Source organism: Eupeodes corollae, chromosome 1 (assembly GCF_945859685.1).
Source record: "Eupeodes corollae chromosome 1, idEupCoro1.1, whole genome shotgun sequence".
Classification (NCBI taxonomy): Eukaryota; Metazoa; Arthropoda; class Insecta; order Diptera; family Syrphidae; genus Eupeodes; species Eupeodes corollae.
This window is the reverse complement of record NC_079147.1, coordinates 220,681,019-220,697,747: the sequence shown is the minus strand read 5'-3', so window position 1 is coordinate 220,697,747 and position 16,729 is coordinate 220,681,019. Positions and strand designations below refer to the sequence as shown.

The window sequence follows — 16,729 nt, the reverse complement described above, 5'->3', positions numbered from 1 at the left end:
TTACATTTGTTACATACATACAGCGAAGTTTTTAGGAATGAGCGGTCATCATATTTTTATTCCAACTCTAGCGTACCACAAGGTTTCCACTTAGGACCTCTACTGTATATTTTGTACGTTAACGACTTGCCTTCTATTATAAAACACTCATCCGTTTTAATTTACGCTGATGACATTAAAATATTTAAACGTATTGACTCACTTAACGACTGTTTACTCCTTTACAAGATGATCTAAATAGCTTTCGCGAATGGTGTGTTTTATAAATAAGCTTTTACTAAACATAGACAGATGTAAATCAATGTGTTTTGCACGCAAACAAAATGTTTTGACTTTGAATTAACAATTAGACTCTTCTTATTTGACTAAACTCTCTATTTTCTCTGACCTACGTATTATTCTTGACTCAAAATTCACTTTTACAAATCATTATGACTATTTTATTAAAAAAGCAAATAAGACACTCGGATTTATAAAACGGTTTTCACAAGATTTTCTCGACCTTATTAAACTTAAACTTCTTTATATATCATTTGTAAGACCAATATTGGAATTGGCTGCATAATATGGGCTCCCTTTTATTCACTCCATATAAACAGAATAGAAGGAGTACAAAGAAGATTCATGTGCTTCTACCTCTGTTTCTTCCCATTGTCCAATAGGCTCGAACTTCCGCCCTACAATCATAGACTCACGCTCATAAATCTTCCGTCTTTTTCTAAACACAGAGAGAACATTCATCTGTGCTTTATTAAAAAATTAATCAATGGGTCAGTCATATCACAATCAATTTTGGAACAATTAAACTTTATTTATAGCTGTTCAAGTATTAGAAGACAAGTTCCTTTACGTCCTATATCAAGAATATCGAACTGTGGTAAAATCAGTCTCCTCAACCAATTGATTTCAGTTCATATTTTATATTAGTCTTAAGTTCTAACGTTAGTTTGTTTAACGAATTCAATAAATAAGGGAAGGACAGTTTCTGACACATCCAAGCTGTTGGAGAGCTCCAGAAAAATTGTTTGTTTACAACGCGCTTCGACATTTTGAAAAATTTGGAGCGTTTCAAAATATGGAACAATGTCCTCGTAAAAGGAAGACCACACCAAAAGAAGACAAAGTAACTTCGTTTTAGAGCTCCAGTGACATCCACAACGAACTGAAGGAAAATTGTGATGTCAACATATCATCAAGGACGGTAAGACGCCGATTAAATAAAAAATATATGTGGTTGTGTTGCCTAGCGAAAGCCACTTGTTTCAAAAAGAAACTTTAACGCCAGATTAGAGTTTGCAAAAACAAAATTGAACAATTCACTAAGTTTTTGCAAAAACGTGCTTTGGAACGACGAATCCAAATTCTGTCGGTTTGGTTCAGATGGCAAAAAGTATGTATGGCGTCCACAGAATATGCAACACAATCCTCGATATACTGTTATCAGTCATATGCTCGTACCAACTCCATGAGCAACTACAATTTCTTCTTGAAAATTCTCCATTTTATTAGTATTAGTTATATTTTCTTTTGGTGAGTTAATTTTAACTTTTGATTTTCACAAAACTTTCTTTTATTTGTGATTTTTTTAATAACTATTCTGACAGATCTTCATTCAGTTGTACCAATTTTTAAATACAAACATCTGGCTACTGCCGATGCGTTTTCTTGGGAATTTTCTACTATTTATAGAATGCCAAAAAAACACGGGTACTGCCTCTTGCGAGGAATTGACAAATCCTTCAAGAGGTAATTCTTGTCATGAAAAAAGTGCTTTCTCAAATTAGCCGTTCGGATTCGGCCTAAAATTGTAGGTCCCTTCCATTCCTGACAACAGTACTCGCACACAGGAATGGTTGAGAGTTGTAAGTCACTAGGCCCTGGTTCACAACGGACTGTTGCGCCACCCAATTTAAATTTAATTTAAAGCAACTCAAAGTCTAACTTTGTGATAGCCAACAGTTGGGTTCTATAATTAATGATAATGTTTGCTTTACTAAAACAGTCATAATTCATGGACAAATTTTAATTTTCTACAATTGCTTGCATTTTTGAAGAGATAATTCTTTCTTTTTTACCTATCTTTAATATGATACTATTCGTAAAGTGGTTTTGTGTTTTAAGTTAAGTCTTAAAAAAAAAAACGATTAAAAAAGATTTCAAAAAAATAAATGCAAGTTTTTAATTTTAATTTTACTACGAACTATATGTAAGTCGTTTAAATATTCTGTTTGCATTCGTTGTATACTTCTTTTTTTTAAGGAAAGTTAACTTAAAAAACGCAGAGGAAACTGTTGAGCTTTAACCTGATGCATTTTAAAGTTAAAGACATTAAAATAAATTAATTTAATGGATACACTTTAATTGCAATGCGCAAATGAAATTAAATATAAAAATATATAGTAATTTTCTGTAGCATCTTAAACTCTTTAATATTATTCATTATTCGCTTTTTTATTTTATCCTGTGCACCATGTTAGGCTACAAATTATAAGCTATTCCATTTATAATACCCTATGCGATTTGCGTAAAAACTTTTCAACATTTGCTCTAAAGCCTCTTTTTTGCCATCACATTACCCCAAGGGTTGGTAGGTAAGGTACTCCATTTAACTTTTGCTAAGTACATCACGTTAACATGCAAAATCCTTGGGTAAAAGGTGTTGTAATACATACATATACACTTTTAATATAAATACATAGGTACAGTCACATAGAAAGGAGGTAACTAAGTGTGCACAGCTTTTTATACTCTCCTCTTAGCCTGGTAATCAAAATAAACTCAAGAAAGCACTTTATTCCTTTGCGTCCTTGCTTTCACTATTTATGCTCGTATATATTTTCTTGCAATCTCAACAACACGACGACGAGCAGGACGATAGGACGAAAGAACAGCGACGTGATGTTCGTTTTTGCAACATTCATCATTTCAAAAAACCACCGCGTGCGTTTGCTGACAACAAAGCGAGTGTTAAAGGAAAAACAACAGCTGATTGGGGTTGCAGGAATCAGAGCTTTAGGCTTTGATATAGTGCGATGTGGTGCTGTTCGCTCATGAAGCGATTATGACGCAAATCCTTTGACGAAACTCGATCCATCATTAATCAAAGTTGGGTTCGAAATGAAACTGGCGCAGAACGAACGCATATCCTTAATGATCCTAAAGTACCCACCTTATGTATACAACTTCTTTTCTGTGTTGTATATCAATGGAACTATAAGACTATTAGGACTAGGACACCGCTCACACATTTCCTGACAGGCATCAACTTTCCTGTGGAAAGCAAGATTAAAATACCCTTCGTTATGCATAAGTTGGGAATGTGTTTTTATCATCAACCCTCGCACGGATCCAATCCAACTTTACCCACCACGTTGAATCTTATTCTTTAATTTTAAGGGTGGCGGAACATGAGAACACCATTCAGACCGGTCAGGTCGATACGGCAGCAATGCGACAAATCCCTTCAAAGCGTTACATTAATTTTTCATGCAATTTATTTTCTATCTATCTATCTATATAGATTGGATGCGGAGTAGTTATGCGTCTTACGTATTGTTAGGTACCTTTGGTGTAATCTTTTAAAAAATGAGTTTGGACAGTCATCATTGGAGCCCCTTTTTTGAAGATTACAATTACTATAATTTTCAAGGGTTGACAAATAGAAAAAAAAAAAACACAAACGAAACCCTGACAGACCTCCCAATTCTTCGATACAAGTCAAAGTCACCCACTGAAAGATGACGTCAAATCAGATCAAATTGATGAGTAGTCATTTTTAAAAATTATTAAACTTACAAATTTCAAGGCAGTTCTAATGAGACTTTTTTTTTAAATTAAAGTTTGTGGTGTGCCTTTCAATTTGACAACTAAATTAGGTTTGAAAATATTAGAAGAAAGACGTAGAGAAGTTGTATTTTTTTCTATACAAATCAGGGATGAACAATTGTCGTTATAGTGGCGCGGTGTGATGATGGTAATGCTAAGGACGGGCTGTCATAACTATTTATTCTGTCTTGTTAGCATTTCATAATAAAAAGTAAATAAATTCAAGGAAAAGGATTTCTTTTTTTTTGTGTTTTCTTTATCTTTTCTTAGGGATTATTATAGGGCTTACACACAGGACAGGACCTTTGTTAAAAAATTGCAACAGGGTTAAGGCGCGTTAGATTCACAAGAAAGGAAATTTGAATAAGGCGTCTAATTATAGAGGCATATCCTTTTTAAATTTTTCGTACAACATGTTTACGCTAATATTGGAAAACCACTTCAATAGATAGATCGATGACAATAAACTTTTAAAGAAGTTTCAGGGAAGGTTTAGGTGAAAGTATATTCTACAATTTAGCACATTTTTACCCTCAAAAATTTTGAAGAAACATTCCTTCATAAAGGAGAAAGAAGTTGTATACTTTTAAGTTGGCTTTAGATTTGCATTCGGTAAGATCGATAGAAAAGCGCTTGTTTTACAAGCTCTATAATCTGTTATTGAAGTTTGGAAAGGTTAAGCAGAATTTTTACGGAGACACAATCAGCTAGGTACCAAAATCAAGTGAAATGAAATCTAAATCTTTTTTTTTTTTAATAAGCACACACTTAAGGCATATTACTACCCTTATTATGTAAAGACACAGTGTGAGTAAAAGGAAGAGGAGAGAGAGGTTAAAAGGAGGTGTCGGTGAACATTGGTTTTGAATTCCTGAATATTGCAATGGCTGGGAAAAACAGAGTGTGGTAAGGCATTCCACATTCGCGAAGTCCGGCTAAAGAACGACACTCTGTACTTGACAGTACGACCGAAGTTTGACTCGAGGGTATACTGATGCGCATTCTTAGAAGCGCGAGTATTACGGTTGAACTTTTAAGGAGAGGAATGCAACTGACTATTTCTCTGGAGAAAAACCATTCAAATAACCGTAAAAAAGGGTAAAACAAGAAACATTACGTAGATGTTAAAGCGAAGTAAATCATCCTATGATGGTGTTATCACCAATTAATCTAAATATTTTACGTTCAGATCAGATCAGAATGTGTGAAACATTTCTTACATCGCCTTATAAAAACCAAAACATCTTGCGGCATTTTTGGCGACATCGTTCCACAAAAGGTGGGTGGTGATACACATACCGAGAATATCGAGGTGTTCAGTCTCCTCGATGCAAGTGCCATTTATGGATAATGGAAAGAGGGGTGCATCTCGCTTTAACGATACAGCACAGCATTGGGTTTCCGAAGCATTAAATTCCAAGCGGATTTTTAATTCCTATTGAACAATGCTGTTTAGGTCGGAATTTAATGAACTCATCATATTTTGTCGTTGCAGTTTCACATCCAAAGAAGAGGGATGTGAGTCTTAAAACGAATATGAAAAGCTGAGAGTACTATCGTCAGTATTGGATTAGAAGTTCCAGACAGGAGATCATTAATAAAAATGAGAAAGAGTGTTGGAGATAGAACAGAGCCCTGGGGCACACCAGTATTTATTTTGTAGTTTTCAGATTTGAATCCATCCAATACAACTTGTATGGAAAGATTCGAAAGGTAATTACTAGTCCAATGAAGCCGGGATTTGTGAAAACCGAGAGCACGCATTTGCGATAAGAGGGCCTGATGCCAAATACTATAAAACCTAAATTGAAAATCGAGTGAGATTGTTTTTATTTGTATTGTATTGATGCACATCTATAGTTTGGGAAAAACTCGGGTGTCAAAGCTTAGTTATTGAATGTGTTTGTTTTTTTTTAAAGAACATTGTTTCACTCAAAATGTTTTTGGAAAGACATTTGCAGTGCTGAAAAATAGTGTTAAATGCTTTTTCTCTTCCCTTAAATACAAACTTAAGATGTTTTTCCTTAAATTGAAATTTTTACTGGTTTTTAATAATAATGTATTCTTGTCGAATTCAAATCATACCAACTTAATCTGGTCGAATTCAAATCACTTGAAAATCGCAAATATCGAAATGTAGAACACGAAAATTAACTTTGTTTTGAATTCGAAAAAAAATGAAATCGATTTCGATAAAAGTGAATATCAGAACTCCAATTTATATTTTGAATCGATTTCAATTTGATTTTGATAGAAAGTGAAATTTAGAACTGAAATTTAGCTGAATGGTTAAGATATGAAATAGTGATGGAATGTCAGAAGAATTTTAAACACGATCAGGAATTAGCCAAGGTTTCAAATAAGATTTCTAGCAATGTGGAGTTTCAAACAAAGAAGAGGGTGCAACTGTGCAAACGAAAAATGGCATCAGTTCAGAACATCGATGTTGTTATGGAATTCAAATATTTAGAAGTTACTGATGAAAGCGAAAATCGCAATTAGCACATTTTAGAATTAAGGTGTAGTCAAACTTAACTATAACGAACTTCTACATCACGAAGATCTCTCAATTTTCAATCTCAATTTTCAATAAAGAATTTTCATAAAGCGAATTTTTTTCTACAACGTACAAATGTTGTTGCTGGAAATCCAAATCTCATTCGTTTTTATTTACTCATAACGAATTTTGTGTTAAAAACAACAGCATGCAGAGAAAAAAAAACCTTATAACATAAGTGGATGTCCCCAAGATTTTAAATCCAAGCATTCTATGTTCAGGCTTCAGTGAATATAATTGAAAATGTCTCAAAGTAGCATTTCTCTTGAGAAGAAGTTGTTGATAATTAATAAAGTTGAAGAACGATTGACTAAAAAAACAGATATTGCTATTGACGTGTTTCAAACCTTTTTGGAGATAAAGAGTAACGTACCGACTAATTTATTTGAATTTCTTATTTATTAGACGATTTGGTTAAAAAAGAAAAATGGAAGAATGTTATCTAAACAAAATCACTGACTTCTTTAAATAAAAGTAATAACAAAACATTTCTAAATAACGAATTTTCTATACAACGAAATAAATTTCTGGTCCTGTGCAAATTCGCTATAGTTAAGATTGAATGTATCTTTAATAAAAGCTAGTAGCTTTTTTACAAGCTTATAGCAGCAAGTTTAAGGTGTTCTAAGCGCTAACAACATGAAAAGTTTTGAACGCTGCACAGACTTGGAAAACAAAGCAGTATGAAACAGTGGAGACACTTCTACCATCATCTTGTTAGAAACCTCTGTTGGTACGAACCTTAAAAATGCAAGTGGAGTACACAATGAAAGTTTTAAGAATGGATAATAACCAACTACAAAAGACAGAACCTCTACGAATCATAAGAACTAGAACAAGCTAGTATTCTAAAAAGCGTTATCTGTCCCGACTGAATGTGGGATAGAACTAAACTTGAACAATAAAACTAATGAAGAATTGGAAAATTCGTTTAACGAGCTCATCTCTGCAGTAGAGCGAAAGAAATTCTTGAATAACGGAACAGGACTTATCTAAAGGCAATTCTAGAGTTGAGTATATCATAACTTGGAAGAGAGAAACTATTTTCAAAATGACAACAGTACCGTCGAAATATCAATAATAGTAAAGCTCCGTGAAGAACTTATGTATGTCGCTGATCTTTATATAACATCGAGATGATTTCTTTTAATATCTCTTTATGTTACTTAAGGATATGTCTGATTGTAAAAGATATAACAAGAAATGCTTTTGGCAGCAACAAGTTCACGCAAATCCAAGTTATACTCTGTTAAAATTCTGTAATTATTAGTATGTTTTGTTAATTGGGTAGTATATTGTAAATAAAATACTCGTTTTATTTGTCAATATCGAAATGAAAACCCTGCAGTTATTTTAAACAAAAACAATGTGGTCAGTTAAATCAATACCACAGAGGCCTCAGATACCCTCGTTACGGCTATGACTTTTTACAAGAAGGATTATCTATTCGCAAATTGCCATGTTTTCTGCTTGGTTAATCGCGAATCCTGTAGAAATGAAGAACGTTGTTATCGTGACTTTTAGGTATATTATAAAGTAGGAGGTGCTCTTGCTCTTGCTGTTTCTATAGCCGCTGCTGCCTTAGAGCCTTATGAAGTTTATCGGATTTAAGAGCGGATGTTAAAATATAAAGGTATATCTTATACATCTAGATAGATATGGAATGATGGTTATATGGAAAAGGTCGTTTCAAAACATGTTTATATTTAAAATATGCTAAATGCCTGATATATTGTTGGTGCTTGGTGGTGTAGGCAGGCAGAGGTTTACGTATAGGTTGTGCAAATTTGCCTTCGCGTGCTCTAATTAACATTTTGCTTATGATTTTATATATGCGCGTCATACAAAGAGTAAAGTAATTATTCACACTATAAATGTGGAATATTGCGTCGTCGTCATCGTCATCGTCGAATGTACGCAACAAAATTTGTGCAAACCACAATTATGATTATTCAAAGTCCGCATATTACACAATAAATTGGTTACATTTAGCTCTTGTACTAATGAAGTAAGCCATTTTGGGTGGCCAAAAGCCACAAAATAAATATAGACTTGTATACAAAAACAGTAAATAATATTACATACTTGAATTTATGCCTTTATATGGGTGATGGGTGATGGCTGTGGGGGTGGGGATGTTTCGACGAGGACGACGACGACGCGACGAACGTAGCTAGCAAATTAAATGGGCTTATTATTTGCTTTTCACATTGGCATGAAATGAGATAAATTTGACTAATCGATTTGATATTCTAAGTGTAATGTGGAAAATATTGACACTGTTTTTAAATGTCATTAGTGTGGCAAAATTTTCATACTAAATTCTGTTTTTAAAACAAAATTCTTTGATTATTCGTGCTTTGTGAATAAATAAGTGTTTTTGATTAAAGCGCTTTTTTAGAAAGGGTTAAATGCCCCAACAATGCTTCTCATTACAGCTGTGAAACATTTGCTTATCGATATCAATTAAACTCACAATTAACCAAGATACGAGTTAGAAAACGTAGGTTTTATGTAGGTTGATTAAAACCACTGTAGGTTGCACTGGGTCGTATACGTACTTTTCTTAAATTAACCTTTTATAAGTATTCTGTTTATGTAAGGTTATCTTCTAAGATTTCCGAAGATATAACAAGTATTTTAGAAATGAGCAGTCAGCTATATAATATTTTCTGAATAAGACCAAGAGTCTCTGTGGAGAAAATCACCTATTTTCAAAATTTACACATCTTTAAGAAAATATATATTTAATTCATATTTTGTAAATTTGTTAAATTAGGATGAACTTAATTTAAAACATTCTTCAAGTATTTCTTCTTCATAATCTTCATAAGAATTTGATGTCTCATCTAAATTTTAAAATATTGATGAGTTATAAATTTCAAGGGCTTCTTTTGTTTTAATTTTTTAAGGATCTGAACTTCAAAGTTACCTTCAAGATAGTATGAAAAACGCAATGATTTATTATTTCTTTTCTTCTAATTATAATAATTTTAAAACATCCCAGTTTCACTCGATGTTTAAAAATCTTATGCGAGTCATGGGATGCAACATGCAACTTTGTGTATCAAATGGAAATGCTTCAAATTTTGAAGCATCTATTTCAAATCCTCTTGAAAGAACCTCTAATAAGATTTTGAAATCTTAATTAATTTTGAAAATCAACACTAATTACTTCGGATACTAGTTCTGGGTTGCTTAAAAATCTTCTGTTTGTATTAGGGTAGTTTTGATTTAAAATTATCCTTTTTGTCAGTTTTTCATTTTAAGAATTTTTTTTTTCGGAATCTTGAAAACAAGATAAAAATACTGAATTGACAAAATTGACAATACAAGTTCTATCGCATGTATATTAATTTCTTTTCTTCTCGAAAGATCATTGTAATCTTTTGAAGTAAGTTCACAAACATGGCACTTCATTGTAGATCTTATATTTATTTAAAAGCCAAAGTGTGTCTAACTTCTACTATTTGAACGTTTTTATTTTGGATTCAATATAAGGTATTTGAATTTGTGTTATATCAGGAAATTCTTTTTTCAAAAATGATTCTTATTATATGAAAGATCGGCTTTGGATTTTGCCAAATAATTTTGTTGGTTTAACTACAAAACAAACACAGGGGCACAAATAAACTTTGGAAGACAATATAATTTGAATTGTAACTGCTTTTAGACTATTGCTTGAATTGCGTTTGGGGCGAACTATCTCATCCTCATTTTAATGCAAAGTTCTATCTTACGATACTACCGATTTATTTGAATTGTAACAACTGGGAAGACAACTTCGAAAAATTATCATATACATTCAATGGTTTAAATGCCTCAAACGTGATGGTAATTGAAGATTTGAATGCAATCAAAAGATCCTTGTTCTAACGCGAGAGGAGAGTAACTATTAGAGTTTTGTAATACCTTTGGTCTGCGCATACTAAATGTAACCAGTGCTGGCGACTGGTCAGGACATTTAACGTTGTGGGCTGCCAAAAGACATCAGTGGTCGATTATGCTATCATAGGAGAAAAGAAAGATTTTGAGATGAGTGAAGTATCATATTTAGACCACCTTCTTCTTGGTGTGACAACTTCAAACTAAGCATGATGAGGAAATAACCTTTATGCGGCTCCTATCCAAACTGTCAATCTCGCAGACGGCAATCACCATGCTATAATAATTTTGTGTAAACATTTTTGGTGTTTAGTGTAAATTTTACTTTAATTCAATAAAATCTGTATCTATCTATCTACAATCTACAAAGTTCTTAGAACATACGATAGTTTTATTTTAAAGTTTGTAGCACTTTATTCAAATACAACTTAAGCTTTATGTTTGTTTTCTACATTTAGAAGAATTGATTTTTGAGAGGTTTTTCGAGTCAATTGTAATGAGAAATATATGTACTTAGTAAATTTTTTAGTTTTTGTGCAATTTTCAAAGGTGCACACCAATAAAGGGGTTCTATTATAAAGAACATAGAGTGAACCTAGTAACAACCATAATTCAAACTAAAACTTATAATGACGATGAAATAAGTGACTCGATAAGCGCCAAAATCGATCAACAAATAGAAAGACCTGATCAATACCTCCACTGTTAGCCACTCCCATTTGATTTTAAGAACTCGCATCTAATATTTTTTGTAATAAAGAACTTCTTAAAAGTTAGAAATGAAACAAAATTTGAAGCTTAAGCTTTTTTATTGGGAGATAATCGAGACGTTAAATTAGTTTAATTTGTGTATTTTATTTTTTATTTTTCACAACGTGGATTTTCATAAAAACGTATCTTTAATTTTTGTTAAGATTTTCAATTCAAAAACTATTTTACTTTAGGGTTTAAATACTATAACAACTTGGTTGTTCTACCACAAGGTTAAAATTACATATGTTTCACCGCGGTGGTGTAATACGTAGTGCATCGACGTCGTATGCTACTTTGTCAAATCACAGTAAAGAGCGACGGTAGAAAAGTTTTTTCAATTAATATGAATGAACAAAAGACTTAGTCCCACAAATAAGGGAATCTCGTGGTCGTTTGGCACCCGTAAAACATATGTAATTCCCGACTTATGGTAGCACAATCCAAGTTGTTCTATTCAAACCCTTCTAATGGTCTAGACATGAATACGGTCATAAAAAAAACTCAGATCAGTTCTACATGACGATGTAATGTATAGAATAACATTAAATTTAAGTTTGTATTAATATTTTTTCTAAAGATACAAATATAAAACCAACAAACAGCCTTATATGTATTCGATCTTTAAAGAAGTTATGAAGCCAAATATTTAATAAAATATTATTCAATTTTTTAAAGCACAAACATTTGTTTTCCTAAGTGTTGGAAAAAAATTACTTAGAAAATCAAAGGAGAAGGGATTCCATAGAGTCTCTTATATTTTACGTAGACTTTACGTACATAAAAAGATGCAAAGCGCACGTAAAAGGGAGGTATTGATCTTATTTTAAAAACATAATTACAATTCCATTACTTCTAAGGGACCTATTTAACCTCTTAGTTGCTACATCAATGCGCTTTATAATTTCCTTTGTAGCGTTGCCATCTTAATGACTTTATATTTCGCTTTGTATATCATTCAATCTTTATCTTTCTATTTAGGATTTTGTGCTCTCTTCTATAAATAACTCAATGCATTGTTGGCTGATAATAAAAATAACACCTAACACACTTTTAACACAAGTGTAACTTTCCTTACCCTCTTTTAATTTTCGTTTTTTGATTTCTAACATTAAGAATAAAAACTGTTCTACCTTTTTTTTGTAGAACCAATTAAACATATTTTTCAATAAACATAAATAATACAAGTCTAACGTTATAACCATAACAAAATTTTGTATAACAACCCCAAATAAATTCCATCTACACATGGGAGAGATAAAAGCCTTAAAAATAAAAACATCAACCTAGCTACTTACACAAAACAAACAACAACAAAAAAACAAATCTCCCCAAGGATATATCACTTCACCCCCAACAAAATCATCAACAATAACAACAACAACACAACTTTTGCCACAGCTATAACCTACAACACATAAAATTAAAATATATAAGAAAAAAAAATAAAACATTAAATATTCAAAACATCCCCAACTGCGCAGTAAATATCTACCCTACCCAACTTACAAAAATATACAAAATTTTCCTATTGAAAATTTAATTCGAGTCGAGGCCTGAAAATTAATTAGCTCCGTTTTTAAGAGAAAAGTCTCGCATTCATTGATATTGACACTTAATATAATCATGAAGTGGAACCTACCTTCTTATACCTTCCTATAGTTTATACTTGTACATCGTATTGATGATGGCATTAACAAGATTACACCTTATGAAAGCGGGCAACCGACCCCACAACTTTTCCAATTAGGCAATCAAAAATGAATAAATTTCTGATTTCACTGCATTCTTCGATTTCAAATGAAATAAAATAAAAAGAAAGCCACAACGAGGACGAAGTAAAAAATCCCATTAAAATGGGCTTTCAGTATAAAATCAACAGAAAGTTGAAGAAGATCAAAAGGTTGCACTTCATTGCTGTTTCTGTTCCGAAATGAATCGAAGATTAAGAACAATCAAAATAATTACTTAAAAGTATTTTCAATATAAGTTCTGTCGTTCACGAAAGTTTTTACAAATTGCAAAAATTTAAAAACTTCTTTTAAAAATGGGATATTTCGATAGCTATATATTTCAAAACTACTTCATTTGACCTTACCTACATTTAATCAGTCAATCAAGGTACTTATTCATCAGACTCAAGAAATCAGAACCTAAAAAACAAGGTTTTACGTCATTTTCCTTATCTCCATAATGTGATGTTAGATCAAAATCTCAAAACTCTTGTTTTTTAATGTTTTTACGAAACCAAAACTCGTCCTATAGAAAGTGTTTATACTCTGTACTATATCTACATTTGTACGCGTGTACCGCAAGAAGAAAAAAAATAAAAATAACTACCTTTAAGGATACTTATACACGCTTGAGCTCGGGAAACCCCCAAAACGGGAGGTGAATTGGGGTAAAGGAACTACATAGACTCCCCCATTTTGGATGAGTCATGAAGGTCATGACGACACAACGGGGAGCACCAACCAAATACCAGCGCATAAAATAACATGGCAGAAAATTCCCTCACACAGTTAAAGTATACGAATAGAGTATACATCATCATGTGCTTCTCGCAAAAACACAACAGAATAGGGTTGCCATATGTCTGAAACTATAGTTAAAACAGCTTAATTAAAAAAGTGTTTTGTAGCCCAAAATCGAAGCCGGAAAAATAACCCAAGGACTAGTCAAAATATCAATAAAGAAAGTTATTTATTCATCATGTCAAATTTGTATGCAAAATTTTGACAGAATATTTTGTTTTGTAAAATTTCTGACAGCCAAATAAATATATATGAGTTATTTGCACAAAAAGTCACCCAAGATTACATTTCGCATTATTTATAGCCTAATTATTTTGATTAAGTTTTCGTGCTAAAATTATAGCTGTCGGGAATTTTTTTTTAAAAGATGGTAAGCCTGAAACAGAAAAGGATTCCCCTACACACTGAGACGACAGCACCTACACAATCACATTTTCTACCGAATGACTCACCCACTTAAATATTAATATAAGCAAAAAAAGATATAAGAGAGAGACGTGAGGAGCTTTGGGAGGATTGGGACAGGGATGGTTGGGGGTATGGAATTATACGAGAGGGAATCAATGTGATAACTTACCCTTTTCCGGACTAAATTGTGAACACGTAGTAAGAATGGCAAAAATCAATTTCACCAGTTTTTATATATGATGCGAGAAAATGTCAAAAAGAACAAAACTTAGCAATTTTCTTTTTTGTTTTGTTGTTGTTTTTAATGGGAAAATGAATGAAAATCACTTGAATCACAATAAAAACAAAAGGACCAGCAACAAAACAACTTGTGCATAGGTATGTAGATAGGACAATGACACTTGAGTTAATCGATGTCCTGTACCACCAAAGGAACAAAACTAAAATTCAAAAAAAAAAACTAAATAAGAAAACACACACAACAAACACCCCCAATTTCAAAAGACCGAGATATGAGATGCTGTTTTTCACTCAAGATTTAGGTAACGTTACCTTAACGCGGAATAAGATAGTTTTCGAAAAAAAAGTTATAATATTTTGTACCAAAAACACAAATTTCCCTTGAGAATGAATTATTGTGGAGATATTTCAAAATGGACCAAAAATTCTTTGAAGTCGAATGAGAAAAGTCCTTTTTGCCTTTTTTACTAATTTTTGTAGTTCGATTTGGTTTGGATGGACGAGCGACGACGACGAAGGACGAAGGACAACACTTACTTTAGAAAACTTTAAATCTATATTCAATGAAAATCACACTTTTCTTATTCACAAAACTCCTGATATGTTTTTCTTTTCTTTAAAAACTAAATTTTAATGTATTTTTATGTTTGTTTTTTAAACTTTAAAAAATATCAAAACAATCTGTGCCACAAAAAATGGCCGTATAGAATGTTGTGGGTTTTATTTTGTGTATGTTGCGGTACAAGAAAATCCTGCACTGGATGGCCCGATTTACTGTTATGGTCACGACAAAGTCTCGATGAGAACTGCGGAAAAGCAGTGAGAAAATAAGGCTTTTCCATAAAAAGTCGGTATCAAGTTTGCCTTCGGTTTTCTTTTTTCGCAATATTGCTATAGACTTGAGAGGATGAACGGAAGAACTAAGTAAAGAACTTACACAACACCCCTCCAATATACACCACAGTCCACAGCACAGCACCACAGAAACAACATGCCGGGAAATTTTCTCAAAAGTCCAAAAGCGCGAGGGTTGTATTGAAAAAATATACGCAACACAATACACAATATTACCGACAGCCAGCGAGCTAGGAAAACTACGTAAGAGAAGTCCTAATAATGAAATAAATCTCAAAGGGATGGAAAATTCATACCTCTGCTCTATCTCTGTGTCTTTCTCTGCATATGCAAGACAGAGATGAAACTATTGCTTCGTATAGGGAGCGGGAGAGATTAATTTTCGTTTTTCAATTTCACTTCGTTTTCAAAACCTTTCGGTTACTGTTTAGGGAAATTTTATCACGAAAATCCCTTTCGCAGAAGAGAGTAAGAAAAGGGAGAGCGTGTTTTTTTGACGTTTTGATGTCTTTCCTTTTATGCTAAATATTAGGATTCAGGACATGCGCATTGATGCTTCTAGAAAGCTTCTTCCAACAACATTCAAGCTTTTCCTCTTCTTTTAGACACTTTAGCAAAAATGTTAACAAGTTTTAGGGAAATTCGATGAATTTTTTTAACAAGTCTTTGGATAATACTGGATTCAAGAGTAGGATAAGAATTTCTGACAATCTTTCGAGGGTATACACGATTGATGTACGTATATGGGGACTTAGTATAAGGTTTGAGAAGCTTAAGCTACATGAGTATAATCCATTTGTATTATTATTGTGTAAAGGATGAAAATCTGTATACATAGATTGTTTATTATTTGTTGTAGAAGAGAAGCTCTCCCTTGTTTATTTTGATGAAGGGATGAACTATACAGGTACACTCAGTATTGAAAGAAAGTTTACAGTTCAGATTTATTGCTTAAATAAGACCAAGAAGTTTTCATAATGAGAAATTTATGTTTGCAGAAGTTCAGTAGTAGTTTCTGATTCATACGGAAATATTGAAAAATCAATTTCTGACATAGGTAATATAATTTTGTCAAAGTTAAAGATTTAAAAATTAGTGATTTTTTCACATATTTCCAATTGAACGACTGCGTTTTTGTCACCTAAGAAAATTCCTAATTTTTAGAACTGCGTTTAAACAGCACGGTGCAGAGTTTTAACACTTTTGTGTTTTTTAAGTTAGTTTTCAAGTATTCATTTTTAATAATGTAAGAATAGGAAATACAGAATGATTAATTGTTTGTACATGCTTTTCCAGTTGAAGGTTTTATTTTTAAGTATTTTTAAGAGGAATCAATTGATATTTATTTTAGTTTAAAGAAGATTTGCTATTAAAAATATATCCTGACAGCTCGAAAACGGTGCAGTTTGATTGATTAAGCCAACTCCTTCAGATTCCTCGATCAAGCAGATTCTTCCAAACTGAAGTATTGGCAGTGACGACCGTAGCAAAACAGGGCTCAATTATGGCACTATCACGGGCTGATAACACCATTTTTATTGATAGCCAAGCAGCAATCGAATTCTATCCATACAATACTCAAATCGAAGCTTGTAATTTACTGCCGCTAAGAACTTACGGGTCTAGGCTTATAGCATAACATTGGCGTAGGAATAAGAAAGATGATGAACTTGCG

The 16,729-nt window shown here is 32.5% G+C and overlaps 2 protein-coding genes across 5 annotated transcripts in view; both read right to left on the bottom strand.

The window, feature by feature from the left end:
* The window catches only part of LOC129943148 (gamma-aminobutyric acid receptor-associated protein), a 351,335-nt gene that overhangs the window by 137,751 nt on the left and 196,855 nt on the right, over nt 1–16,729 (bottom strand). The window contains exon 1 of one of the 3 annotated variants that reach the window (XM_056052403.1): nt 10,790–10,795. The exons of the other annotated variants lie outside the window; for them this stretch is intronic. The gene's annotated coding sequence lies outside the window, so the exon portion shown is untranslated. Of the gene's footprint in view, nt 1–10,789; nt 10,796–16,729 lie in introns of those variants that run through there. 3 annotated transcript variants of the gene reach the window in all.
* LOC129943135 (uncharacterized) overlaps nt 1–16,729 on the bottom strand; it is a 237,162-nt gene that overhangs the window by 101,494 nt on the left and 118,939 nt on the right. The window lies entirely within an intron of this gene.